This window comes from Rhinolophus sinicus, chromosome 5 (genome assembly GCF_057876585.1).
Source record: "Rhinolophus sinicus isolate RSI-liver-muscle chromosome 5, RSI-T2T, whole genome shotgun sequence".
Classification (NCBI taxonomy): domain Eukaryota; kingdom Metazoa; phylum Chordata; class Mammalia; order Chiroptera; family Rhinolophidae; genus Rhinolophus; species Rhinolophus sinicus.
The window spans coordinates 78,133,664-78,160,384 of NC_142505.1; the positions used below are offsets into that span (position 1 = coordinate 78,133,664).

Here is a 26,721-nt window from a genome sequence, read left to right on the forward strand (position 1 = left end):
TCTCACTGAAAGTTGTGGGCCTTTCGTTGCACAATAAACCATCCCCAGAGATCATAGGTGAGCCATTCTGCTCTGAGGGTGAATTCCTAGGCCCTCAAGCTGGGAACCCGCCCCATCCAGGCTTGGGTTCTCCCATACAAATGGCCCTGTATGGCAGTCTTTAACAAAGAGGCGAGGGCTCTTGTTTGGTGGCTGTTTGGGGCATTCTGGTACAAAGCAGTGCAGCAGTCACATGTCTGAAGCACCTGTGGGCAAAACTAAACCTCTTTCCAGGTCCTGAATGGACCACGTCTTAGGAATGGATTATCCAGGCCTGGCTTTGAAAATGTCACATGTAGTTTCATAGCATGGAGGGCAGAGGACATGTGTGGTGGTGACGCTCACATTCCTATTTGGAATGTGAGGGGGCCTAGAGCCGTGGCTCTACCCCAGGCCCTGCTGGAGATGGCTGAGACTCACAGCTGCTGTTGGCCCTCAGACCGGCCCTTGACCCAGTTGGAGACACAATGTTTTTTCATTCCACGGTAGTTTTATACACAAATGCTGCATCACTCCCAACCCCACCCGCCTGCAGCATGCATGAGCATTAAACACAGCATCTGAGGTCCAGCAGGGCATTTGTGCTTGACGTGGCTCAACAGCCGGGCCAGACAGCTTGGGCACCCTAATTTTGCCAACACAGGTCAAGCTGCCATCCGGCAGACTTATATCTAATGCGAACACCTATTCTCTACCCTGTAGAGGGGGTGGGCCCTGAAAGCCTGTGTTTAGGTGACTGTCTCCTGGCTTATCTAAGCCCAGCATGTTTTGCCTCCTGGGTTCTGAAATCATGGAGAGGGACTCTGGTATTTGGCTAAATGGCTGCTGAGAGGCCAGCCCTGAAAAGCTATTTTCTTAGTCAAGGGGCTTATGTGAGCCCTGGACTAGGGTGATTTAGTTGTGTTTTTTCAGCTCACCTCATAATTTAACGTAGAAGAAATTCTTTGGCATATTTCCTCCTGGGTGCCGACTGCCTTTGGAGCAGTTCTGTAGAGCAATGCCCCGTAGTCGGAAATCTCCTTGTGATGCCAGAGCTGGGCTTTCGGGAACTGCTGAGTGGCTCCTTGTATCTCTCAGCTTGGCCAACTATGGAGGGCAAGAGATCCTCCTCAGCCAGGACTCACATTTTTATGGAGAAGAAGGAATGTTAGAGAACTCAGTAAACTTGCAGTCCTCGCGGCCCCGTGAACATGAAGAGAAGAAGACGAAAAAATTCCCAGCTAGCTGGTTATTTACCCCGAGCACAAAAGCAGCCTCCCCTCTATAACCTCCCTTTTATTTCCAGCCGCTCTGACAGAAATACATTACTGGCTGAATACGGCTTCCCACAATACTGTCCATCACACAGGTATCGGGGGCCCAAAGGTAGGACGAACTTTAAACACACCTGACACCACGGGCTCCCTCCTTTGTGCTTGGAATGGCCACCAGCCAGCTGGCTGCCCTGTGTCCCATTCACATGCTCTCCAGAGGAATTCTGACAGGCTGACTTCTTTCTGTGGTGCCATAGTATTCTAAAGTCAGGCCATTTGGCTGTCGTGGCACAGTTGGGGCCACCTGTCTGGTGAGCACCCTTATCAGTCTGTTGAACTTGGCTGCTCAGCCAAGAGGAGGATCTGGGGGGCAGGGAAGCGAAGACTCCCTCTGCTCACCTTCAGCAAACAGAACAGGTTTCCCAGGGCCCCCAGGTGATCCCACTCAGCGGTCGCTTACTGTGCGGATGCTGTCTCTAGCCTCTGTGGGCCACTTGGAAGAGGGGGCAGATGACTGAACTGTGGACCGGTTCCCCAGTTTTATGCATCTGGAATGCCAAGCCTCTCCCCAGAGTTGTGGCACATAGAGAGAGAAAATACTTTTACTGGTAGTAATTCTCTACCATTGCTGAACTGGGAGGCGGCTGCTCCCCCCTACCCCACCCCACCCCACATACCCCCACACCCTCCGGACCAGCTTTAAGATGGATCTCAGCTTTCGACCTTTCCTACAACTGGGTAGGAAATGACCCTGAGTCATCCTGAATCTTCCCCTCCAGCTGCTGCAAGTTCATTTGGTTTAACTTTCCCTTGCTTGAGATAACATATCGCAGAGGCCAGTGAGAACAAAACGTGGTGTGTGGAAAAGTCTTTTCAGTCGGAGCATTCTTGGGAGACTGAGCTGTTCAGGGAGATGGTGATGCTTTCCTGGTTCACAAAGCCGAGAGCTGAGGAGGCGGTAGTGGCACTTTGGATTTGGGGCTGATAAGACTGTTTTTTGTAAAACACTGGAATCCTCTGTGATTATCAGTTGGGAAATTCATCCTCGAGATTATCTGTAGAGGAAAAAGAAGATGAAATGGACATGGAGACAGTCAATTGGGTCACTCGTTGTCAAGCAACCACTTAGAGAGCATTTGCTCTGGCTGTTGAGTGTCACTGCTATTAGTCACTTCATCCTTGGGGGAGGCCGTGCTCTGGGTCACCCCCGTCCATGAGATAAAACTCAGCCCTGCTTTTCTTCTCTGTGTGATCTCAGCGCAGGCAGCTGAGCGTTGCTTTGACCCCAATAAGCAGACCTCTGCCATCAAAGCCCTTGGTATTAGCTAAACCTAAATTGCATCTTGACCTCAAATGAGATTCAAGAGCATAGGAACAAGTACTTTTGGAAGGACTAAAGGAGATGACAAAGCTGTCATCACAGATATCAGGCCCCTCCCCCTGAGTTTCCATGCCTCCTCTTCTCTCTCTCCCTCACCCCTGCATGCCCCAGTGGAATCATTTGGTGTTCACCTAGCCGTGGGAGAGAGCATTGTGAAATTCTGAATTTGCTGCAGCGACTTGAAGACATGGAAAATGCAAACTACTTGCTCGGTCTGTCCTGTCTTCTGCCAGTACAATCTGATGGAGTTGTGGGCGTACTGATGCCAGATATAATCCAACTAAATAAATCTTTAAGAATGTAAAATAAAAGCACTGTCACATTTTCCTTTTGTTTTCTGCACAAAAGCCATTCTCAATATAGGAGTGGTGTCAGATGCAATAATCCAGAATAAATCCCCAGGAAGAAAAATGCATCTAAATGTGAATGATCACTCATTTCCCACTTCCCCTTCCTCCCCCCATTTTTATATTGAGTCACTGGGGTGGCTGCTGACAGCTTCTGTTGGCCAGCGAGGATTGGAGGGGTGAGCACAAGGACTTGCTAAGACCTGGGGTTGCAGCCAGTTCTGCACAGGTCACTGAGCCCCAGCTCGGGAGAATTTTGGGATTTTGCCTTTTGGGCCATGTCCATTCTGGCCGAGGGTCGGAAGACCTTTGATTTGAAGACCTTGCCAAATGCGTCCACTGGAGAAGTCTGGGAGCCCTTCATATAATATTGGATGTCAACTGTAATTGAAAATAAAAGAAATTAGAAGAAACGAAAGTCTGGGAGGCTTTAAGTCATGCATACGCTTTGTAGGTTGAAGTTGATTCCGGGCCATCCTCTCCAAGCCCCGGACAGCTGCCCTCCTTGGAACACCTGCCTATTCATTAGTGAAGGTGACATGGCTTTGGGAAAGGATACATTGGGGACATTTGCCAAATCAAGATTTCAGAAAGCCCTTCAGAATCGGAAGACTTTTGCCGTTAAATAGTTAATCTTAACCCTGCATCATTTACCCTACTCTAGAGTCCCTCCTCCAGAGCTTTGCTTTCCCTCCACCATCTAGTCCACCTTCACATGTTGTCAGGTCTCTTAAACAACCTTTGATCTATCACAGTTCTTTAGCTTTTTCTTTTTTTTAAAAAATCTTTGGGGAGGAGCAGAAGGAGGGGAAGGAGAGAAGAAGGAAGGAGGGAGGGAGGGAGGGGGGGCTCTTCATCAAAAGAGAATGCCACCTGATAAACGCTGAGAAAGCAGTGGAACTCGAAAATCAGCATTTAGTGACCAACACAGTAAAGACCATTTGGGGCAAATGCATAATATTGATGTTTTGTTGAAGAAAAGGTCAGAATGCAGAACGTTCCTCCCTTTGTCACATGTTTTCTCATGACTAGATTTAGATTATACATCCCCAGCTGGACTGTGTGTCCTTTCAGGACGTCGCATCTGGAGGCACCTGTTCTCTGTCAGCCCCTCATTGGTGATGTGCATTTTGATCTCCCGGTCAAGGTGTTGTCTGGGTGCTATACTGTATAGTTACTTTTCCCCCTGTAACTAATAACTGGTCTGTTATTAGACACTTTGACATGCACATATTCAAGTCCACTAGCATCCATCAATGATTCCTGCCCCAGCCAGTGTTTACTGTGTGGGTCACTAAATGCTGATTTTCCAGTTCCGCTACTTTCTCAACGTTTATCAGGTGGCATTCTCTTTTCATGAAGAGCCCTCTCTCTCTTCCTTCCTTCCTTCCTTCCTTCCTTCCTTCCTTCCTTCCTTCCTTCCTTCCTTCCTTCCTTCCTTCCTTCTTTCCTTCCTTCCTTCTTTCCCCTGCTTCCCCGTCTTCTGCTGCTCTCCTCCCTTCTGCTGCTGCTGCTTCATCAGGAATCATCATAGATTCCTTAGTGGGTCGTAATGTGTTACTATCATTTATTTTGATGCTTAAATTGTCCCAGACGTAGCCAGTGAGATCCCCTGCAAGTTTGGCATCCCTCTGACATGCTACCATCATTATTTTGAGTTTACTTTCTGGCATTAACAAGATGTTCCAGGCTTACCTTGTACCTTCCCTGCCCTCATCTTGGAATCAGCCATTTCCATAAGAAACACCGGTTCCTTTTACTGGGGAATGGTATATAAAAATAATGAGATCTAGACACCAGGTATATCCAGTGCTACCAGAGTGTCTTTGCTTCAAGACCCCTTAAAATCTAGGAGATATATTGTATTACACATATATATACATCATATATCTTAGCTTTGAAATATAGAAATGCATACATATACACATGAAATTGTATATCCACATATGTATACATATTTGAAATTACAGATACATATACTTAAAATTTTATGTTTACATATTTCTCCACAGTGTTACCCTCAAATCCGTTTTGTCCCCACGTGATGTTCATCGCCTCCCCTCACCCCATCTTTGAATCTCCCTTCTTCCACAGTGAGAATCCTGGCTCCCAACAATATCACATATTTACGCATATCCTCAATTTTACAATATACATAAAATCTTTTCAAAATTGCTACACCCATACCACTATGGAAAACAAGCCTAATTAAAAATAATTCATGATTAAGTTTGCAGCTCTTTTTCCCTCCAGGCTGAGGGTATACAGTCAATGTACTTTGTTCAAAGATTGCTTGGATTAGTTCTTATTTTTTTTCCTCTTCAGTGTGGTTCTCAGTTTGGGCTTGTCAGACGTTTTCTAATGATTCGATTTGTTTGAAATACAGTTTGGTTCATTTGCTTCTATTTGCTTTCAATTTTAGTTTTTGTTCCCCTCATCCTTGTTGATTTAATTTTGTTTTTGATTATATAGAATATTAATATGCTTCCAAAAGCCAAATCTATAGGAAAAAAAAGCATGCTTAGAAAAGTGTCACTCTTTTTTACCCTGTTCGCTCAGTCTATCTCTTAGAGGTAACCAATTTTATTTTTTTCTGTTTTTTCCTTCCTGTATTTCTTTTTTAGCAAAAATTAGCGAACACGTGTATCTTTTCCGATTTCCCTTTCTTTCTTACACATAAAGTAGGATATTATATATATTCTTTTACATCTAGCTTTTTTATTTTTCATTTCTAGAAATGACTCCATATCTGTTCATAGAGATATTTCCCATTCTTTTTTTTTTCACAGCAGCATATTACTCCATTGTATGTATACAACAGTTTATTTTAAACCAATTTCCTGTGTTTGAGAATTTAGATAGTTTCCAATATTATACTGCAACAAGTAAACTTTATGTGTATACATGTATATTCTTCTTGTTGGAGGTGTATCTTTAGGGTAATTTCTTAGAAGTAGGATTGCTGAGTCAAGGTAAATAAATATGCAGTTTTGTTAGTATTGCCGAATTTCTCTCCATCGGGGCTGTACACTAACTATGCATTCCCACCAGCAATGTAGGAGATTACCTGTTTCCTTACAGCTTTGCCAACAGAAGGTATTGTCAAGATTTTGAATTTTTGCGAGTTTGATGGGTGAAACATAGTATCTCAATGAAGTCTTAATTTATATTTCTCTGATTATATGTCAAGTTGAATATTTTTTCATATGTTTCAGAAGCATCTTTGTTTTTTTGTGAATTGTCTATGTCTTTGCTTACTTGTCTATAGGGTGGTTTTTTTTGTGTTTTTTTTTAAGGAATATTAGCTCTTTATCTGTTGTATTTGTTGCAAATGTTGTCTCCCAGTTTGATGTTTGTCTTTTGATTTTGCTTGTGGTGCTCTTTTTTTTTAGCCATGCAAAACTTAAAAAATAATTTGTGGTCAGAATGATCTATTTTTTATTTGATTTCATCTGGATTTTGATTCATAATTAGAAAGCTTTGCTACACCCAGGTTGTAGAAGAACTCACTCATTTTTGGTTTTAGTGCAAGCATAATTTAGTTTTTTTACACTTAGATCTCTATTCTATCTGGAATTTATCTTTGTATGTGATGTAAGGAATGGATCTATTTTTTTCCCCCAAATCTATCATTGCTTGAGTGATTGAAGATAATCACCTTTAACATATACTAGATTCCCACATGTAGTCTGGTTGGACTTTGTAGTCTTCCGTTAGTCTATCTGTCTCTTTAAGTGCCGTTACCACACTGTTTTAATTAGAGAGGCTTTGCAATATTTACAAATATCTGGTAGGGCTAGTTCTGTGTTCAGTGTTTTCCTACCTGTTCTCATAAATCAATTTTTCTATATGAACCTTGATATTAACTTGTTTAGCTACAGAAAAGAAAAATCGGTTTAGAATTTTTATTGGGATCATATTAAGTTTATACATTAACTTAGGGAGACCTGATGTCTTAATGATGTTGAGACATCCCGACCATGAAGAAGGGATGTCTGTTTTATTGGTTCAAGTCTAATTTTGTGTTTTTTAGGAGTGTGTAATAGTTTTCTTCATGTAAGTTTTCAACATTTCTTGTTAGGTTTATTCTGAAGTATTTCATCTTTTCTATTGCTATTGTAAGTGTGTGTGTGGGGTTCTCTTCTGTTATATCTTATAATTGGTTTTATTTATGTTTATGAAGGCTATTGACTTTTGCTGTTGATTTTATATCCTGCTACCTTGATGAATTATTTTATTGTTTGAATTAGTTCAGTGCTTCTCAATATACGATCCAAGTACTCTGAGGGTTCCTGAGACCCATTTAGTGGATTGACAAGGTCAGAAACAATTTTCATAATAACACAAAGACATAATTTGCCCTTTTAACTTTCATTCTCTCTTACGTGTACAGTGGAGTTTTCCAGAGGCTACCTAATGTGTGATATTATAATAGATTGAATGCAAAAGCAGATATGCAAGCCCAGCTGTCTTCTATTAAGCCCAACAACAGAGAGATATACAAAAATGTAAAACAATGTCATCCTTCTCACTGAAAGTTTTTGTTTATGCTTAGTTAAAAATATGCTATTTATGCTAAAATGTTTATTATTGTTACTTTAAAATTAATTAATAAGCATTTTAAGTTTTTTGTTTTAATTTCTAATGTAGTAAATATCATTAGATGTAATCCACATAAACAAAAACTCTTTGAGAGACTTAATAATTTTTAAGAGCGTAAAGGGGTTCTGAGATCAAAGAGTTTGAGAAATTATTAGTTTTATAATCTCTTTAGGTTTTCTAGATATAGTATCATGTCCTATGCAACAGAGTTAGCTTTCCTTCTTTTCGAATTCTGAAGCCTCTTATTATTTTCTCTTGTCTACTTGCATTAGCTAATACTTCCACTACAAGGTTAGTAGTGGAAAAGTGGGTATCTGTGCCTTGTTCTTTACTTCAGTGGGAATGCCTCTACTGTTTCCACATAATATGCTGAGATGCTGGTTTAGTATTGTGTTAACTGAGTTTCTTTCTCTATTTGTTGCATTTCCATTGTTGTCTAAAAATTCTTTTGGTATTTAGAAAGGTTTGTATTTTTGATCTTGTGGTTCCCTTTATATTTATACCTTTTATACTGCCCTTAATCTTCCCTTTTCTTAAACATATACTATTTGGTCTGTCTGTTTTAAATGGTATCCTTTGACTCCCACCTGTTACCTAAACAATAATCAGTGGTCGTATTTCACTTTCCCCTTTCTCTCTTCCCTTTGTTACCATTTTAAAAGTTGCATTCTTTCTACTTTGTTAGAACATGTAATGTTTATATATTCTTTTGTTACTATGACCACACCCTTATTGTATTCTTAGCTCTATAATTAAATATATTAAATGATCAGCACCCGTCATATTACTGAAGCTCCCCCAGTTATCTCTTGGATGGATAAAGCTTGGTTAGATAAAGACTGGATATAAAATTTTTGGCTTTCGTTTACTCTCTTTCCTTGAGTGTCTTGAAAATGCTGCTCCACTCATGCCCTGTTCTGTATGTTGTTCTTAGAAAGTCTGATGTCAGCCTAATTGTGTTACCTGAATAAAACTTTGACCTTTTGCCTAGAGGTCCCGAGGAATTTTTTTCTTTGTCATTAAAGTCTAATAGTTTTGCTAGGATATATAGATTTGATCATTCCAAATCAGTTTTTCAGGGCACACAGTGGGCCTTTTCAATATGTTGATTTAGGATTTATCTTATTTCTGGAAAGTTTTCTTTGATTGTATTTCTAAATACTGTTTCAAGTCCATTGTTTTATTTGTCTTCGTCATGGACTGCAGTTATACATCTGTTGGACCTTCTTTGCTTGACTTCCATTTCAACTACTTCCTCTCTGATCCTTTTTACATCTTTTAAAACTCATTTCCATTCTGTTTTATGTGTTACTACCTTTCTTCAATGTCCCTTTAAAATTTTTCATTTGAACCTATTCTCTCTTGGGCAATTTGTAATTTATTCTTCATTTCTGAGATAGTTCGGACATTTTCTTCAAAATTTTTCCTGAATTCGGTCAACTCTCATTGCATCTTCCTGATTTTTTGGGTCATCTTCTATTCTTAGTTTTTATATGTAATTCTAGTTTATTTTTTTAAACTTCAAATGAATGTTGTATAATATTTAATTCAGTTTGAAATGTTATTTTGTAGTTTTCTTCTGCTTCATGGTTGATTTTTTGAGGGTGAGAATTTTCATTAGCTGAAATGTCTTGATGCGTACTATAGCTCTGTTTCTTACAACAGCTTAATACGGAGTTGGTTTAATTTTACCCCCCCTACTTTTTAGGCATATTGTGGAAAGGGTTCTGATTTCAAGAGTGCCCTCTTCTGGCAGTATAGTGAAGTGCAGTTTATTGAATGGGTAGTGCTGGCAGAAGGGAGGGGGAGGGCTTGGTGTATTTTGTTCTTCTGCTGTTGTTGCTGTTGTTTTCCCCTTCAGAATTCTTAATTTCCCCCTCATATTCCTTCTTTTTCTTTACTGTCACATATCTAAGGGGCAACCCCTCTTCTCTGTTTATTTCCTAATCCTCCCAGAAGTCATACTTCTCTGACATTGCTACCTCTGACACTACTCACGTTTTTCAAGTACCTTGCCCGAAGGTAGTATTGTGAACTAAGTTTCAGACTTATGTTCATTATCTTGCATTTAGTGTTTTTTGGCTTTATTAAGGTGTAAATGACAAATATTTTGCATTCAGTGTTGCACTTGTCCTATCTGCGATGAGTCTATCTCTGATTCATCTATGTCTTCCACTCCCCTTCTTTTTTCACAGAATTTCTTAAGACTCCCCTTTTTTGCTCTCTATACCCACAGACTTGCAGCGGTAAGTACTGTGTTGGAATTTGGTGCTCTACTTACATGTAATTGAAGTTTCTCTACTTACATGTAATTGAAGTTCATATACAGTATTATCTAACTCCTAGTATGCTGAAGGCTAGGATCATGTGCAGGTTTTGGGTTGTTTTCGATTGTTTTTTTCTCCTTCGTAGATCTTAGCTTTTTGTTTCTTGTTTCGTTTTTGTTTTGTTGCTCTGTTTTTTTTTTTTAGATGTGAGGAGAGGTTTGTATTTAGGAAGCCACCATTCCATTCCAGACTTATTGCTGTTAAACAGTAAAAATGTTGATTTCCAAAAAAAACCTTTGTCATTTCAACAAACACTTAAAATTCCTTAGATTGACATGTTTTCACTTAGGAATTTCAGTGGAAGAAGTGCCCCCTGGTGGAAGTTTTTAGAAATGTTTTCATACAGGATAGGACACAAACTTCTGGGAGAGAGGAGTCCTCTGTAACTAAGAGCGTTGTTCCTCCTGAAAACACTTACCCTGTGGCAGCCATTTCAGTTTCAAGGCTGGCAGTTTTCTTCTATTCCTTACGGTTCAAGAACCCCTGCTCTCATCTTCTTTGTTGGTCATTGGCGTATTGTTAAGTATCAGTAGTTGTTTTTAAGCATCACCCCAAAAAAATTTTCTCTTGATGGACATGAGTTCAGTCTCAGCTGCTCTCTCTTTTCACCTTTATTGGTGAGAAGAGCCTTGGTTCTTGCAAGTGGCTGCTAGCAATCAGGAGATTGTCTTTCAAATCAGGCAAGCGCCTACCAGTGCTTCTTGGAGCTGCTGATTTGGTGGCTTCTTATTAGTGGTTTCCTAGGGCTTTGCTTGCTTTTCTTACAATTTCCAGTAGGTGTTTCCCCCCCCCCCCCAAAAGACTCTTCATAAAAACTGAGAGCAATGTAGACAGAGATTTCTTGAACAAGGCACAAAAACTGTGAGTCATACAAGAAAATAAGTTGATAAATTAGACCATACTAAATTTACAAACTTCTTTTTATCGAAAGACACCAGTTGGAAACTAAAAAGGCAATCTACAGAATAGAAGACATTTGCAAAGCCTACATCTGATAAATGATTTGCACCCAGAATATATAAATAACTTTTACAAATTGATAAGAAAAAGAAGACACCCCACTAGAGAAATGTACATGAAACTTGAAAAGATACTTTATCAAAGAAGCAATCCATATGACCAAATGGCCAAATCCATATGGCCAAAAAGCATATGAAACAGTGTTCAGCTTCGTTAGTCATTGGGGAAATGCAAATTAAAACCACAATGAGATACATTACATCTACCAGAATGACTAAAGTGGAACAAACAAAGAAACCCAGAAAATGTCCAGGTGTTGGCAAGGATGTTGAATACCAGAAATCACATGCACTTTGGATAACTGTCGGTATCTACCAGGGTTAAACATATGCCTTCTTATGATCTAGCAATTCCACTTAGGTATATACCCACCAAAAATGCCAGCACGTGAACATCAAAAGGCATGTGGTAGAATGTCCATAACAATACCTTTTGTCATAGCTCCAAACCAGAAATCATACAAATTCCCATTAAGAGTAGAATGGACAAATGAAATGTGGTGTAAAACACAGTGGAATACTAGACTGTGATGAAAATGAACCGTCTACAATTATATGTAACAATATAGAGTGAAGTCACAAACATGAAATTGTACTTCAGTAACACGTTAAAAACAAAAAACTAGCCTGAGCAGCACCTGAAAGCTGAACCTCAGATGGGAGGGACTCCTGTAGTTTTGTGTTAATAATGAGATCCTCCACACTAAAGACAGGTTGGCAAGGACAGCCAGTGCTGTCGGGGGCCCCCAGCCCACTGAAGGGGCCGGCGTGGCCACCTGGCCAGCCTCTGAGCCACGGTACTAAGACAAATGGGAGGGAAAAGGCCTTGACTGGGACACAAACTAAAAGCAAAGACAGAGCCTCCTCATTCTCAGGAGTTCTAGCTTTTAATTAATTTTTAACTATCCAAGCAACACAGAAATGCAGTTTCCTTATAAGTTTAAAATGTCACAGATGATATGATGTCTTGGATTTGCTTTAAAACATTATGGGGTGGGGAATGGCGGGGGCCATAGTTGAAACATAGTTATAAATGGATGGTTGTTGAAGTTGGGACCTTTTTATAGTATTCTCTCTATTTTGGTATATGCTTGAGAATTTTGCAATAAAATGTAACCACACAGCACATAGTTACTGAAAAGGCTAAAGTCATAGATGGCTAAGCCTCAGATATTGGTGTTTGCCCCTCTCTTCACACCCCAGTTAACCACTGTTAGCAGTTGAGTTTTATCTTAGGAGGATGGAGAAGACACATTCTAAGTACTACAATTCGAGGAGGTTTTAATATAGGGACAATACATAAAGCTGTGGGAGGGAAACCCACAAAACGTAGCGCAGCACCCCAGGGCTTGTTACAACAGGAAACCTTTCTCACCTCTAGGCCCAAGGAACCAGAACCTGGAAGAAGAGAGTGTGGGCATGTTGAAAAGGAGCGGTGAGTTTTGGCTGAGGGAGGTGGCTAGTATTTGGAGACCCCACAGGCAGGGAACTGGGAGAATAACTACTCCAGTCTCATTCTCTGCCATTCCTGTAACCTGCGCACCGTTGGCTGGAAGGCAAGGTTACCCGCTGAGGTGGTACCTTCTGATCAGCCTCCCAGGGCACAGAGCAGGGTGGAGAAGGCTGGAGAGTGGGTGCGCAGAGCTTTGTAGGAGATCTCTTGTAACGTGTGGGTCTTGCACATGTTTTTCTGTGCTTATGTGTTTATGAATCTAGAGACAATATGTGGTTTTATTTCCATTGCTCTTTTAATGCTCATGGGATCATGTAGCATGCCTCATTCAGCAACTAGTGATTTTCACTCATCAATGTCTTTATCTTCTTTCCATGCCAGTATATTGAGATCAGCCTCGTGTGTGTGTGTGTGTGTGTGTGTGTGTGTGTGGCTGATGGTGTTCTAGTATAGTTTATCTTGCCATTCTCCCTTGACAAAAGCCTAAGTTGCTTCCCTGTTGAGACCTCTTGTCTTCACCCTGGGAGCTCTCTTGCCATCTTGGGAACACTTGGGAAGTTGCCATATGCAATATATCCTTTGCACCCTTGGAGTCTCATGTGTGGTTGAAAGATTTTTTTGTGTTGTAGTATATACTTGAACTATCCAAACAGTCCTGATTTTTGGTAGCTGGGACTGGTAGAGTCAGGTGAGATAGGCAATGAGGACTGGATCAGGCATTGAAAGACGGGTTTGAGTTCCAGCTTTGGCACTGCCTTGCTGTGTGATCTTGGGCTAGTCGCTTAATCTCTCTGATCCTCAGTGTCTCATCTGCAAAGTGCAGATGATATCATGCCTGCTCCACCTGTTGTGAGGGTGTCCTGAGAAAACAGGTGAGAAAGTGTTTTGTAAAGATCCGTACAGCTGCAGATGTTACCTCTTGCATTCTGACTTAGAGTCTGGCCATGAAAGGAGCAGTTCTTGGTCTGAGACAGAAGCTAGTGACAGTCCCCTGTCAGGGCATAAGCCTTGTTCTCTTCTCCAAGGTCCTTTCTGAAGCCAAGCCAAGAAGCAGGTGGTCTTCCTGCACCCCTCACCCCGTGTCCTGACCCTCTGCCATGGCTCAGACTCAGTTTCCCTGAGTGACGGGGCTGCCACAGGCTGAGGACAGTCTGACCCTGTGCATTTGGGCAGTCTTTTCTGTGGGGCTAACTTGCTATAGGATTTTGACTCCTCGCTCCTGGAAGACTGAGTGGCTCTCGGGAGTGGCGTTTTCTATCCGTGGTTGGAGCACAAGCTGCAGGTCCTTCCCTCTTCTCTGAATCCACCTCAGAGAGGCAGGCAGCATATGCCAGCAGCACCATCTCACAAGGGCAGAATGACAAGCTAAGGAATGGGTCTGTGTCCCTCACTGCTTCCAAAGCCTCCAAACTCGGCTTCTGCAGAAAACTTCCTCTTAAACAAAGCACGGCTGCTGTTTCTTCAGCGCTCACTCTCTGCCATGCACCGCGCGTAGGGCTTTCCATATGCTGTTCCATTTAGTCTTCACAAGAGCCCTGTTATTGCTATCCTTATCTGCACCTTATAGATGAGGAAACACAGGCCCACAGAGTGTAAGCCGTTTGTCCCAGCTCACCCAGAAAGAGGCAGAGTCAGGATTCAAACCCTGGTCTCTCTAGCAGCCTGTATACCCTTGGCCACCAGGATATACTCCCTCCTGGCTCACCCTGCCATCGCTGATGCCACTCTGGCTGTTGTTTCGTAGTGTTTCTGTGTGATTTGACCCACAATATTTCCTATCTGTTGTGCCTCGTTCCCTAGAAAATCGTGAATGTGATTTCTGCTCTTTAGTTCCTCCCCAGGGTGACTGGAACAGAGTTGTGTATATAGTAGGAGCTTGGCAAATGCCAATTTCTTGTGAAAATCCCAGTGGGGGTGCTGTTGGCAGGCCCAGCATACCAAAAGGGCGGTGTTGGCCCTTTATGGAAGTTATCAGGAAGATGAATGCGGCTCAGCATGCGAGCCCCTGGTGGGACTGACTCAGACCTCACAGAATGGCTCGCTCTGGCCTTTGAAGAGCTGAGAGCTATTTACACCCGACTAATGGACTTCACTGGCTGCACTATGTAAATACTCCGGTCTAAGGCCACGAGTGAGTGAGGACAGCGACGGGAAAAGAACCCCCTCCTTGTCCGTGGGCGTTAGGAGCTGATGTGGCAGCGATGACTCCAGTTTCGTGGGAAGCCACACACAGCTGGCCTGTGCACGATACACAGTGGGTTTTAGTTGGCATGTATGTGGTATATAGAAGCCTCTCCCAGCATGAGGTTCTTTGCATAAATAAATGGTGACCAGCTGTTAGTCTTTCTATTAGCATGACCATCCATCACAACTTGTTTCAAATATAAGTCTGGGAAGGAAAAGCTGAGACTCCCATGAAAGGCAAATGTTCCAATGATAATCCGGCCCAGTCTGGCACACATCTGCCTAGACAAACTCACAGATTGGAAATCCTGGCTGGGATCTATGCAGGGGGCTGGGTGCAGGCTCTGATGTTCTCTGTAGGTGCCCCCCACCCAGGGATCAGGGAAAACTTAATGAGACCAGGCTCCCATTGGGAGCCTATTGAGTGGAGCCTCTCTGGGGTGCCTTTCCCATCTTCTGCCCCTGGCCTGGACCACAACAGGCCTTGAGGACAGTTGGGCAGGGAAGGGGAGGGAAGGTCTCCTCCCCTAGGGCCCAGCCCCTAACTTGCTCGCGGTGGTCATAGCCCACTGGCTGTTTGAGATGTTCTGGTTCAGGGGTAGCTGGTGACAAGCAGGGCAGAGTGTCACCATGTTTGTGGTGAGCTCTCCAGTGCCACTCTCTGTCTGCCTGCTGCCAGGTCCAAAGTCACTATGGCAGGCTTGTCTGCTCCCAGCCAGGCTCCATGAGGGGGGCAGGGGCCTGACCTGCCTGCACCCCACCCCTCCTGCAGCCAGGGAACACGGACACTCTCCTCATTCATTTTGAATCATTATTATTATTTTCTCTCTCTCTCTCTCTCTCTCTCTCTCTCTCTCTCTCTCTCTCTCTCGAAACTCATTCATTCATTCATTCATGCATTCACCTACCATTCTAAAAAATGTATATGTATATATTTGTATCTCCAGTGTGCCAGGCTCTGGGAATACAGGGGTAAGCAGGATAGACACGGTCCCTGATTTACTGATACTGACATTTCGTTGGAGAGGGGAACACAATTGGATAATACACAAGTACAGAGACTAAAAGATAATGGCAAGTTGTAAAGGGTGCTATTAAAGAAACAAAGGGGGGTGAGTAGAGGGTAACAGGAGGGACCTGGTCTAGATAGAGTGGCTTTTCCGAGGAGGTGACTTTGAGCTGAGGTCCAAAGACTGAGAAGGAATCTGCCAGGAATCTGCCGAGTGAATAGGCGAGAAAGAGCATTCCAGACGAGACTAGCATATGCAAAGGCCCTGAGGTAGGGCAGAACTTGGTTTCCTTGTGGAATTAAAAACCATCATTGTGGGTGGTGTGTGGTAAGTGAAGGCAAGTTAAGACAATTCATGGTGGAATCACAGGCCCTGCGACAGGGTGGCAGATAGAGCTCAATGGGCTCTGATGAGGCAGCGAGGTTTAATGGGGGCGGGTGGGATACGCTGAGAAGGCTGCTTTATGTGCATTTATTCATAAGCATTTGTTCATAAGCATTTATTGGAGGCCGAGTGTTTGCCAGGCATTGTGCTGAGTTCTGAGGCAGATTAAACTTAGTTTGGACCATCTCCCAGAAACAAAGAGGAATGCACCGGGGTCTTTAATTTCGGATGACATGGTGAGACGTGGAAGCAGGGCAGCAGCAGTAGAAGTGGCTTCTGTGAGTTCTCCATGTAGTGGTTTCCCAGATGCCAGCCAGGACTGGTCTCTGCCAAACCACTTTCCACCTGCCAGCCTGGGGCTTAGGCATGTTTGGGGTCTGGCTGCAGATGTGGACCATACTCTGCACACAGTAGGTGCACAGCAGACTCAGACTCTGTGGCGGGTGGGCCAAGGAGACCCTGCCCTCAGGAGAAGGGGAGGTCTTCTTACTAAGGCACAGAAAGTGCAGAGGCTCAGCCCGAATTGTGGGTGCAGAAGGGGAAACAGTGCTTCTTAATGCCATCAAGCATCTGGGTGCTCGCTGCTCCCCCTCTGTGCAGAGGGAGAAATCAAGTCCTGGAGAGAAAAGTCACCAAGTTTCTTGAGCAGCTGATAATTATATTTTTTATCTCATGTTCAAGAAGTACTTAAGGACAGAGATGTCTTTACCTACATAGCTCAAATATCTCCTTTTAGTGCTAGGAAGACGGCCTGGTGTTCCCGAGAGCATCCAGCAGCTTTGTCTTGGGGAACCCTCAGTGTGTGTACCCCATGTCCTGTATTCTTGAGGAACAAGACATCTCTGGCCAGAGAGGCAGCATTGTCATAGTTTTGGAGGGATCATTTCCGTTCTTAGTCTCTTTGCTTTCCTTGCAGGTAAGGCGTTTATAGCTGAGCCGTGCAAGCCTCTGTTTAGCCGTGTGGAGAACACGATCAGGACTTATTTTGTTTTATGGTTTGGGCTTTACATGGAAGACACCAGCGTGTGGAGGGAGGGCCGTGGCCTCCGGAGGCACGTTGCCTGGTTTCCAGCTGTTTGACTGTGGAGAAGTGACTTAACTTCCCTGATCCCGGAGGAAAGGGGAGATTCAGACGGTGATTTCCAAAACAGTGACGACAGCTTGCGTGCCAGCTGCTTGTTCTCAAGCACCTTCCACACGTTGCTCAGTGATTCCCAAACTTGAGTGTTCCCCAGTCACCTGGAGAGCTGTACTACCAACACAGATGGCAGGGCCCCACCTCCAGAGGTTCCCATTCAGTAGGTCTAAGGGGCAAGGGGGGCTGGGGGGGAGAATCTGTACTTCTAACAAGTTCCCAGGCGATGGTGGTTATACTGTAAGAATTACTGTATGAGCTCATTTAGTTGCATCATCATGACAACCCCTAAACTTGGTATTATTATAATTGTCATTTTGCTGGTGAGGAAATGAAGGCTTAGGGAATGAAATAACATGCCCAAGGTCACACAGCTACCAGGTGGTGACGCCAGGATTCAAATCCAGGTCTGTGCTGTCTAAAGAAAGCCATTGTCTTTAGACTCAGTGTGAAGGTGTGTGTGTGTGTGTCCTCACATGCTGCCTGCCTGGCAGGGAGGACGCGCTCAGTAAATGCTGGCTGCAGTCCCTGCACCTCTTGAGGCCCAAACCAAGCCTTTATCCAAGATGATAGTTGACACCAAATTGGTTTTCATTATTATTTTGTGATAAAGCAGAACCAAATAATACTCTGAAAACTTGGATGAGAAAATCCAGACTTGAAAGGACGGGTAACTGGAGAGGTGCTGAGTCATCAGGCAGTCACAGGCCTCCAGGGCCAGGAGAACCGAGAGAATCGCTCATTCAGCCTCCTCTGTGTCCTGCCATATCCATAGCAAGGGTCTGCGGCCTGTGCAGGAGCGCTCACTCTTGTGACACTAGGACAGTGAGAAAGGGCTTCCTTTCTGAAATGGAGGTTGGCTTGGCCGGCAGAGAGAAGTCACAGCCTTCGTTCTTTCTGCATCTCTTTCCTCAACTGGGGCAGGGAATCTGGTGCCCCAGAGGACAAACTGTGTGCACTGTGAAGCCCCCGAGCGTGGCCAGACAGTGTGGGCACAGTCATGGAGGATGGGACTCTAGGAAGGCGTGGGAACCTTAAAGCAGGGCCTGATGGGAAGGGAGCGATTCCGATAGTGGAGGGTGTGGAGGGCACTCCTGGTGGGGAACTGGCGGAAGGAGGCTCAGGGGGTGGAAATGCAAATGGCATCCTGGAGGCACATCGCTGGGCTCTTCCTCCAGATGCAGTCCTATCTCCACAATGATGTTTCCCTTCTGGAAACTCAGTTTCTACTCTCGTCAGCCCGTAGGCAGCCTTGAACACTCAGCTGAGGCATTTGGATTGTCTCCGTGGAAGGAGGAAGTCCCCACCCCCCGGGCTCAGCCTGAGTCTTGGGCTTCTGTGGGGGCCTGTTGCCTTTCTTTCTGAATTCTCATCCAAACATTTCTGCAAACTTTCCATGTGAATTCTCTGGAAACCGAACTGTCATGGATACTCCAGTCAGGCAGTTCCCTCTTTGCCCTACCCTTCTCCCCTTTTTTTTCTGCCAATAAGGAGTAAATTTAAGGAGACCGTTGTCCGCATTCCAGCACCCCAGCCCTGAGCAGGCCCTGCTTAAGCTGGTACCTTCATCTCAGTGAGCTCAACCCTAAACTGTCTGGGTTTTAGCTGGATTAAGGGCCTAGATTGTTGCTGAGGAGGAAGGAGGTACCTCCGTAATTGCTGTTTAAATCTACCTAACAATAGCCACATGTGGAGCCCGATTTGAGGGTTATTAAATCTGAGCCCATTCTTTCCCTAAACATGCCTTTGTTTGCATAGCTGGGCAACATGGGGAGAGAAAAAGCTGCGGAGTCAAAAGGGGGCTTCAGAGGCCCCGTTTCCAGGAAAGAATGGGCTCTTGGTTTGGCAGAGAAGCCTGGTGACCGGAGTCTCCCAGCCCTGGCCTGGGCAAGCCGCTTTCTGAGTCACTGGAACCCATGGCCCACAGACCTTCTCTGACTATAAGCTTGAGTCCCAGTCATGCGCAGCTGCTCCAGCACAGCTTGGGGGGGTGGGGGTGGGGGGTCACGCCAGACCCTACCCCTGTCTTAGAGGGTCGTGGCTCCCTGCGGCAGGCACCTGCCATCTTGGCAGTGACATAAAGGGAAGGAAGGTGGGCTGTGGAGGGAGGCCTCTAAGCTGCCCCCTCTGCAGCCATTTGGGGACAGGCGAGCATACGCTTCTCAGCTTTTCCCCGGTGCCCGTTTCCCATGATATAGGTAGGGTGAAGGGCAAGAAAAGTGTGTTTGGAAGGCATGCCATTGGCTCCCCGCTCTTTCCTTGTGGGGGATAGAGGGCAAATCAGGTGGCTCAGGTTCCCTGCTCTGCATTGTAAGGTCTGTGAGCAGACTTTGAGATACAGTCCTTTTTTTATTTTGGAGATATGTACTGGGCACATGTGTGTGTATCTGTGTCACAGAGACCTGGGTCAGGGAGAGGCCAGGTGTGAACGTGGAATCATCTCTCGGGGTGTGTTCCCTGGAAGGGAACAGCTAGGCTCCTGTGGACTCTTGTTCGGGTGCTGTGCTTCCCACCTTCAGCTGAGGGCCTCTGGAAGCAGAGGGCTAGCAGCTGCAGGACCCTGGAGGCAGGAAAGCAGTCGTAGGCTGAGGTAGAAGCTCAGTCAACTCTAGTCTCTGGGCAGGCTCACACCGCTGACTGCCAGCTACCTCGCTGGGAGAGCCCTGAGTGCAGGGCAGACCTGCTTCCCTTTAGAGGTCTGTTCTGTCACTCCCCAGACATGGCCATGGTCAACCACAGAGATCGGAGTAAAATCCTGCTAAGAGGTATCTTTGCGGGTGACAGATGCTTTGATTTTTTTTTTTTTTTTTTTGCTTTAAATGATTGACTTAAACGACTTTGTAAACTAGCTTATTAAAGTTGAATTTCTAGAAGGAACCTAAAGCATAATAAAGACAAATGACAAGCAGACATTACATTTGCATCATCAATGAATGAGGAACATAGGAGAGTTCTCACAAATCAGTAGAAATTTCTTTTTTAGGAGGATGGAAGGAGTAGGAACCCTCATATAATGCTGGGTACAAATGGCCACAGTGTTTCTGAAAGGCACGTTGGCAAAATGTGTTAAATACTTTCAAAAAATGAACAAAGCTTTATCTTTTGTCTATTTCTACACAGCTCTTTCTTATGGACTATGTCCCCCCATTTTTTTTTCTGGTAAGGAGCAGCAAATTTTCCTTCTGTGGGTGTAGTTGTGTGACATGTTTGTTATAACTTTTATATTTAATTATATGAGGTGTGATAAAAAATACAGTGAATGTTTAAGTTTAAAAATTTATTACAGTAAAAGACACATTGCCATTCATCCCCCTCAAAATACTTCCCCTCGTTTTGAACACACTTATCCCATCGTTCTTGCCACTTGCTGAGGCAGTTCTGGAAGTGCTCTTTCCTGAGTGTCTTTAGTTGCACTGTTGTGGCTGCCTCGATGTCCTGAATTGATTCAAAATGTTTACCTTTCATGGTCATTTTGACTTTGGGGAAGAGCCAGAAGTCACACGGTGCCAGATCTGGTGAATAAGGTGGATGAGGACACACCGTAATGTTTTTATTTGACAGAAATTGCTGTACCAGAAGTGATGTGTGACACAGAGCGTTGTCATGATGGAGGATGAAGTAAAGACACTCACGAAAGAGCACTTCCAGACCTGCTTCAGAAAGTGGCAAGAACGATGGGATAAATGTGTTTGAAGTGAAGGGGAGTATTTTGAGGGAGATTAATGGCAATGTGTCTTTTACTGTAATAATTTTTTTATTTAAACATTCACTGTATCTTTTGCTTACACCTCAAATATATATTTATACTACAATTGTATTGTAGTATATATTTATACTACAAATATATTTATACTGAATTTGTATTGAAATGCTGTTTACAAATAATTTCTTCCCTGCCTACAGTCTATGCTACTAATGTTTCCAAGAATACTTTGACACCAGGCTCCTCTCAAATAGAATTAAAGGCAAAAGTAGGGATGGGGTGGGGAAGAAGAGAAGAAAAAGTGTGGGCTTTGGTGCTGGTCAAGAGTTCAAATCCCAGCAGTGTACCTGCCTCCCTGTGTGGTTTCAGGTGGGTTACCTAACCTCTCTGAGCCTCAGTGTCTGAATCTTTCACATGGGGCTACTGGTCACCCAAGGGGCATTGCTGTGAGGATCTAATAAAGGGTTGTGGGTAAAGCCCCTGAGCCCTGGAGCTGCATGTGGGGAGTGCTTAGAGAATGGAGCAGTTGTTACCGGGTGTATAGGGTTCCTATGACTAGGACTTACTCATCTGGGCCCAGGAAGCATCAGGGTTCATCGGGTCCAATCCCCTGCTTCTTGGCAGGACTGAGTTCCAGGTATTTCAAAGAAAGCAACCCACCCCAATCTCAGAGACCTCGGGGGAAGGAGGGCCCAGACTCCTGCTGACTAATGCATTCCAGCGTCTCACCCTTGGAGCCAGGAAGTCCTCCCGAGTGTCTTCACTTAATCCCCATGGCCCGATTTGAGGCTTATTTTTTTCTTGCTCTTTCCTTAGGGGAAAAAGACTGAGATTTTTTTCCTCCAAGAAGATGTCTGGCTTCTGTGGCTCTATCTTGCAGTCTCCCTATGAAATCACCTTGTGAGAAGATTCAGGAGAAGGAAATAGGGCAGGGGGTTGGGGGGAGGCTGTGGAGAGAGAGACGTAACCCCCCCCGACTTGTCCCTGAATAGCCGTTGGAAAGGGGCCACATTGCTATCCATGCGTCTGGGACTCCGACACGGAGCTGCACCCTCCACTTCTCCACGTGGCTGTCTCACGGGCATCTCAGCCTCACTCTGACCCTTCTCCCCAGCACCTCCTCTAGGGTTCCCCATCTCAGGGCGTGTTCCTCTGTCCATCCAGTCACACAGCTGGACGACTGGGAGGCCTCCTGACACATCTCCTGTCTAGCCCGCCATGTCTGATCCAGTCCTAAGCCTTGTTAGTTTTATATGCTGTAGCTCTGAATCCTCCTCCTTCTGTCCATCTTCACTGCTGCCCCCCTAGTCCAGTCACCTTTATGTCTCACCTGGATAGCAGCAGCAGCAGCCTAGCTGGCCACCCACTCTCACCTGCCCTCCCAGGTCCTTTCTTCACTCAGCACCCAGAGCCTCTGCAAAACACAGGCTGACGCTTACACTTACCTGCTTAAGCCCTCAATGGCGTCCCATTGAAGACCACAATTGTTGGGTCTTAAGAACCCTTCCTTGTCTGTGGTCATGCTGCCCCTGGCTGCTCCTGGCTCCCAGCCACTTTGGCTGCCTTCTTCCTGTTCCTCAAACACACCATGTTCCCTCCTACCCCAGGGCCCTGACACATGCTCTTCCTGAGCCACTTTCTGCCCTACCTGTCTTTTCCTTGTTAACTGTCACTTATCCTTTCGATGTCCACCTTCAACAGTTACTTCCCCGACCCTCAGGCTAGCTCAGGGGCCTTTATTAAAAGCTCGCCTGGAGCAGAGTTCCTTTCTTTCAGAATCCCTAGGTGAGGTTACGGTTAGGCGTTCATAAGCATGATATCTGTTTTGACATCCTTCCACATTCCAATCTCCCGGAGAGCAAAAGGCCTGTTGGTTTTGTTGCCTAGTTCACACAGTACTTAGCATAATGACTGCCGTGCGGTAGGTCTTCCGTCCACGCCTGTGGCAGGAGTGTCTGTCTCCGAGGTCCCACGAGGACCAGAGCTTTCCCAGCCTTCCTTCGGGGATGGTCTTGGAGCCCACTTTCCATGGCAGCCTTTGTGGTCATGCTCCCCTCACCGCCCGGGTCATCTTTGGGGGCGGATTTGGTTTGTAGAGCAGGGCAGTTGTCAAGTCCCCACCGACCTATAGCTTTGTGCTTCTGAATGGCCAGTGTACTCAGCGTCTTTGTGAAGGGGATTAGGCCAAATGCTGGTAGAAGGACTCTCGCTATTTATAAGAACTCAGGGGTAAAGAAAAAACAATCCTTTGGTAAAGCAAATAATTACCGGCTAATTTGTCCCTTTTGTGACTTCAGTTTATTGTACATACTAAAAGAGCTTTGTTAGCCACCTATTAGAGAAATGAGTGTCATTAACTGCCCCAAACAGTCTGTGTGGGTGGGGTCAAGGGGCCCTGGTGGTAACAGTGTCTTCTCAGTCAGCTGGCTTTCCCTCCAAGTCCCAGAAGTGATGTAAGGGGCATTCAGTGGTTCCCGCAAATAAATTGTCACCATTTACTAACTCCCCCGTGAGTTGAAGAGCTAATTCTCTCTGCATCTGCCCCCCTCCCACGCCCCCAAGTTCTCATCTCAGATATATAACACCCTCTGGAATATCTAGCCTCTCACTATTGATGGGTGAAAATGACCGCTTGCCAGGTAGGTGGTCCAGTAGGAAGGTTGGCCTGGATTTTTGTCCTGGGTTTGCCGCCGGCTATCTGTGTAAGCTGGAGCGTTACTTCACCTGTCTGCCCTCACTCTCCCCCTGCCTGATACATCTCTTACAAGAGTATAGGGCTCACTCTAAGTGCGTTCGAGTGGCTTTGAAAAGCCTGACATTATTCAAATTCAGAGAACCCTACGGATTGAAATATACCAGTTGGCAAAATCTGTTTTCCAGTGTGATGATGTTTTTCATGCTCGATCTTCTGTTCTAATGTGTGAGTTTCTCGCATAGGTCCACCTTACTGCCCTGGGCCTCAGTTTCCACATCTGCAGAACAAGGTGGGTTGCTTCTGGGTTGCACATAGGAGAACTAAATGCCGTCTCTGTGTCCTCCCACAGTTCAGCCGGCTATCACTGACGGACTCCGAGAATGCTCTCCTCAGCGGAGTCAGCCGGTACTAACCTATTGAGCTTTGGTTCGGGGGTGAAGCTGCTCACCAGTTGTGAAGAGCAAATCCTCACAAATCCCCCACAAGGTGCAGACAAGACAATTCAGGTCCAGAGAGGTCTACTTACCCAAGACTTGGAGGGCGGGGTAAGTGCATCTGTGAACTTACAGCTGACTTTGGGGAGGTTGTTTGGGTGGGTTCTCATGTTTGGAACATACTAAAGGGGTCTAACTCAGGGCCCGGGGGGGGCCATTCATGTGTTTCAAAAGCATCGCCTTTCTCTCCTGCCCACCTCACAGGAGGCCCTTGATGTCCTCTGACAGAGGTCCCGTGTTTGTCTTCTTTTGCCGGCCTACCTCCCCTCCTGGGGTGAACTCCACAGACCCCAACAAGATCCTGCCAGTCCCATGGGAGCAGATCCATGGTCACGACCCTCCCTGGGGCCTGGGACCTGAGCCCCCTCTTTGGAACAGGCATGTGGGGATGTGTGCCCTAGGAGGTGCCATCCTTTGGAAGCAAGCTGGTTTCCCATCCTCTGAGGAGCTTTTCTAGCCCAGGGGTGCCCCAGGCAGATGAGTGAGGACAGAGTTATTTGGCAGGAGGGGGGAGGGGAGGATGTGCTGCTTCCGTGTATGCGTGAGGAAGCTTAGGTGAGCGCTTCAGAGCCCGCCCTCCGTCCCTCCCTCCCTCCCTCCCTCCCTCCAGTGTTGGCAGCCCCACTACAAGGTGGTGGCTGGGTGGGGTGTGGGAAGAAGGGGCCTGCCAAATGGGGCCTGAGCTGAGTTCATGCGTGGGGAGCTGGGTGGGCATCGTGCCATTTGACTTGGGCTCCCGAGGACAGCAGGCCCAGCTGAGACAGCTAGCTCTGTATAGTGGGGGGGCTGAGCTTGGGGGCAGAGGCCTGATTGCTGGGGGTCTGCCTCCCTATTCAGAACCGAACAGTCAGAGGTCTCGTGGGAGAAGCAAAGGTCCGCTCTGGTCTCTGTACCTGTCTCATCCCCCTCTCTATTTTATCCTTCCTGTTTTTCTTAAGAAATGGATGTGATGAAGACGTTATGTGGCCAAGTGGGCTCGACCCCAAAAAAGACCTCCAAGCCTCACATCCAGATACCTCTCCCCCCTCCACAGGCACGTGCCCTCGCTTGTGGATTCTGGGCCTTTCAAACAGGCACTTCCCTCTGACCTGGTTATACCATTGAACAAATTCACTTGGGGGTGAGCTCAGACATGAGGATTGGAGGAGAGAAAGAATTGTCTCTTCTCTTAACTGTCCCCAGGATGCCTTGAGCCGGCGTGGAGGATTCTCACTAATCTAATCCCTGTCAGAAAAGGAACCATAAAACAATTCAGGCTTTAGAAGCCAAATCCCTTTCCTGCACTCACACCGTTTCTATATCTCTGCTGACCATTTCTTCCTCCTTCGCGTAGAAGCCGGGGTTCAGTCTCTCGGTCAGGGTTTCAGTGGATAAGGATTTCATATTTCACTCTTCCACTTTTTCATATTTAAATTTGCTTTCCTCTCCGGTTTGACTTTCCACTGACCCTTGAAGAATTGGCGTATTTCGAGGAGGGGGAAGAGATCTCATTATAGGAAATGAGAAAAATGGAGCTGAGCTTTAAAACTTTTAATGACTAAAACACAATGTTCCAAGTCGGTATTGCACTGGGGTTGGAGTCACCGTTTGGTTACAAGTCTTTTAGGTCTAAACGGGTTTGATGACATCTGTTTAATTTTAGATGTCTGGAATACATTCTGAAAATAATGAAATCCAAATGTATGACCAAATTAGAGAACAATTTTTATCTGCGACAAAGAAGTTTTTAAAATAAGAGCAAACATTCTGCCCAAACAAAGCTTTAGAAGACCCACCAAACTTTTGGTCATCTTGCTTTGACTTTTCCCAGTGGGTCTCTATGGTTGAGAGAACCTTCCTTTTCTTGGTGTGTGAATCAGATGTTATTATGTAATTTTATATCCATTTTCTTGTCCTTTCTCTGGGCGTGGGCTCTGCTCTGTGCCGTCAGCCGTGAAGAGACCATGTTTAGGGGAGGGAGGACGCTTTGCAGGAAAGCCCCATTGGTGAAGCAAATGGCTCTTGTCACAAACATTGGAAGGCCACTTGTCACCTGTTATGTAACAGGCTGTACAGTTTAGGAGGGAGCCAGGGAAAATGAACAGTGCAAAGCCCTACTGATGTGACGGGTGCTACCTTGGGCATTAGGACAGAAAAAGAGCATCTCTGACTGTCGTCATGCCCTGTGTGGCCAGGACAGGTCCCTGACCCCGTCTGGGGCTTGCGTTTTCCATGCATGTGAGGAGCACAGGGATTCTGGGAGGCTTGTAGTGGTTGGCCTCTCTCCAGGATGATTCTGTTGTAGTGTGGACCTCTTCTATTGGGAACTGAACAATTCCCCCCGCACTTCCTAGATAACCAGCACCTAGGATGATGTGGAGACTTTGCCCACGTGGGTCTCTTTATTGTCCCCATCCTAGGAAGTCCTATGAGGGTGGTGTTGACAGGCAGACTTTCCTGTGTCCTCTCTGTGCTGCCAGAGTGGGCCCATTGTCCAGCCATCTTCTCCATCCTTGGTGAGGAGACTCTCATGTATAGACAGGAAGTGAATTATGGTCAAGGTTTTGCCTGATGTCTTAAAACACTTGGCTATTAGGCAACAACATTCTGTACCTCCTGGGTCTTGTACCTTCCAAATATCTGTAGACTCTTATTTCCCTGCCTTGCCCCACCCCTCCTAAGTTGGCCCAAGTCTTTCCCTGAGAACTAGCCCCTT

General features: G+C 45.4%; 1 long non-coding RNA gene across 1 annotated transcript in view; it reads left to right on the forward strand.

Moving 5' to 3' along the window:
• LOC148758275 (uncharacterized) overlaps positions 1–26,721 on the forward strand; it is a 269,662-nt gene that overhangs the window by 137,031 nt on the left and 105,910 nt on the right. Inside the window, exon 3 of the long non-coding RNA XR_016021347.1 lies at positions 23,882–24,077. This is a non-coding gene — a long non-coding RNA (uncharacterized LOC148758275). The remainder of the gene's footprint in view (positions 1–23,881; positions 24,078–26,721) is intronic.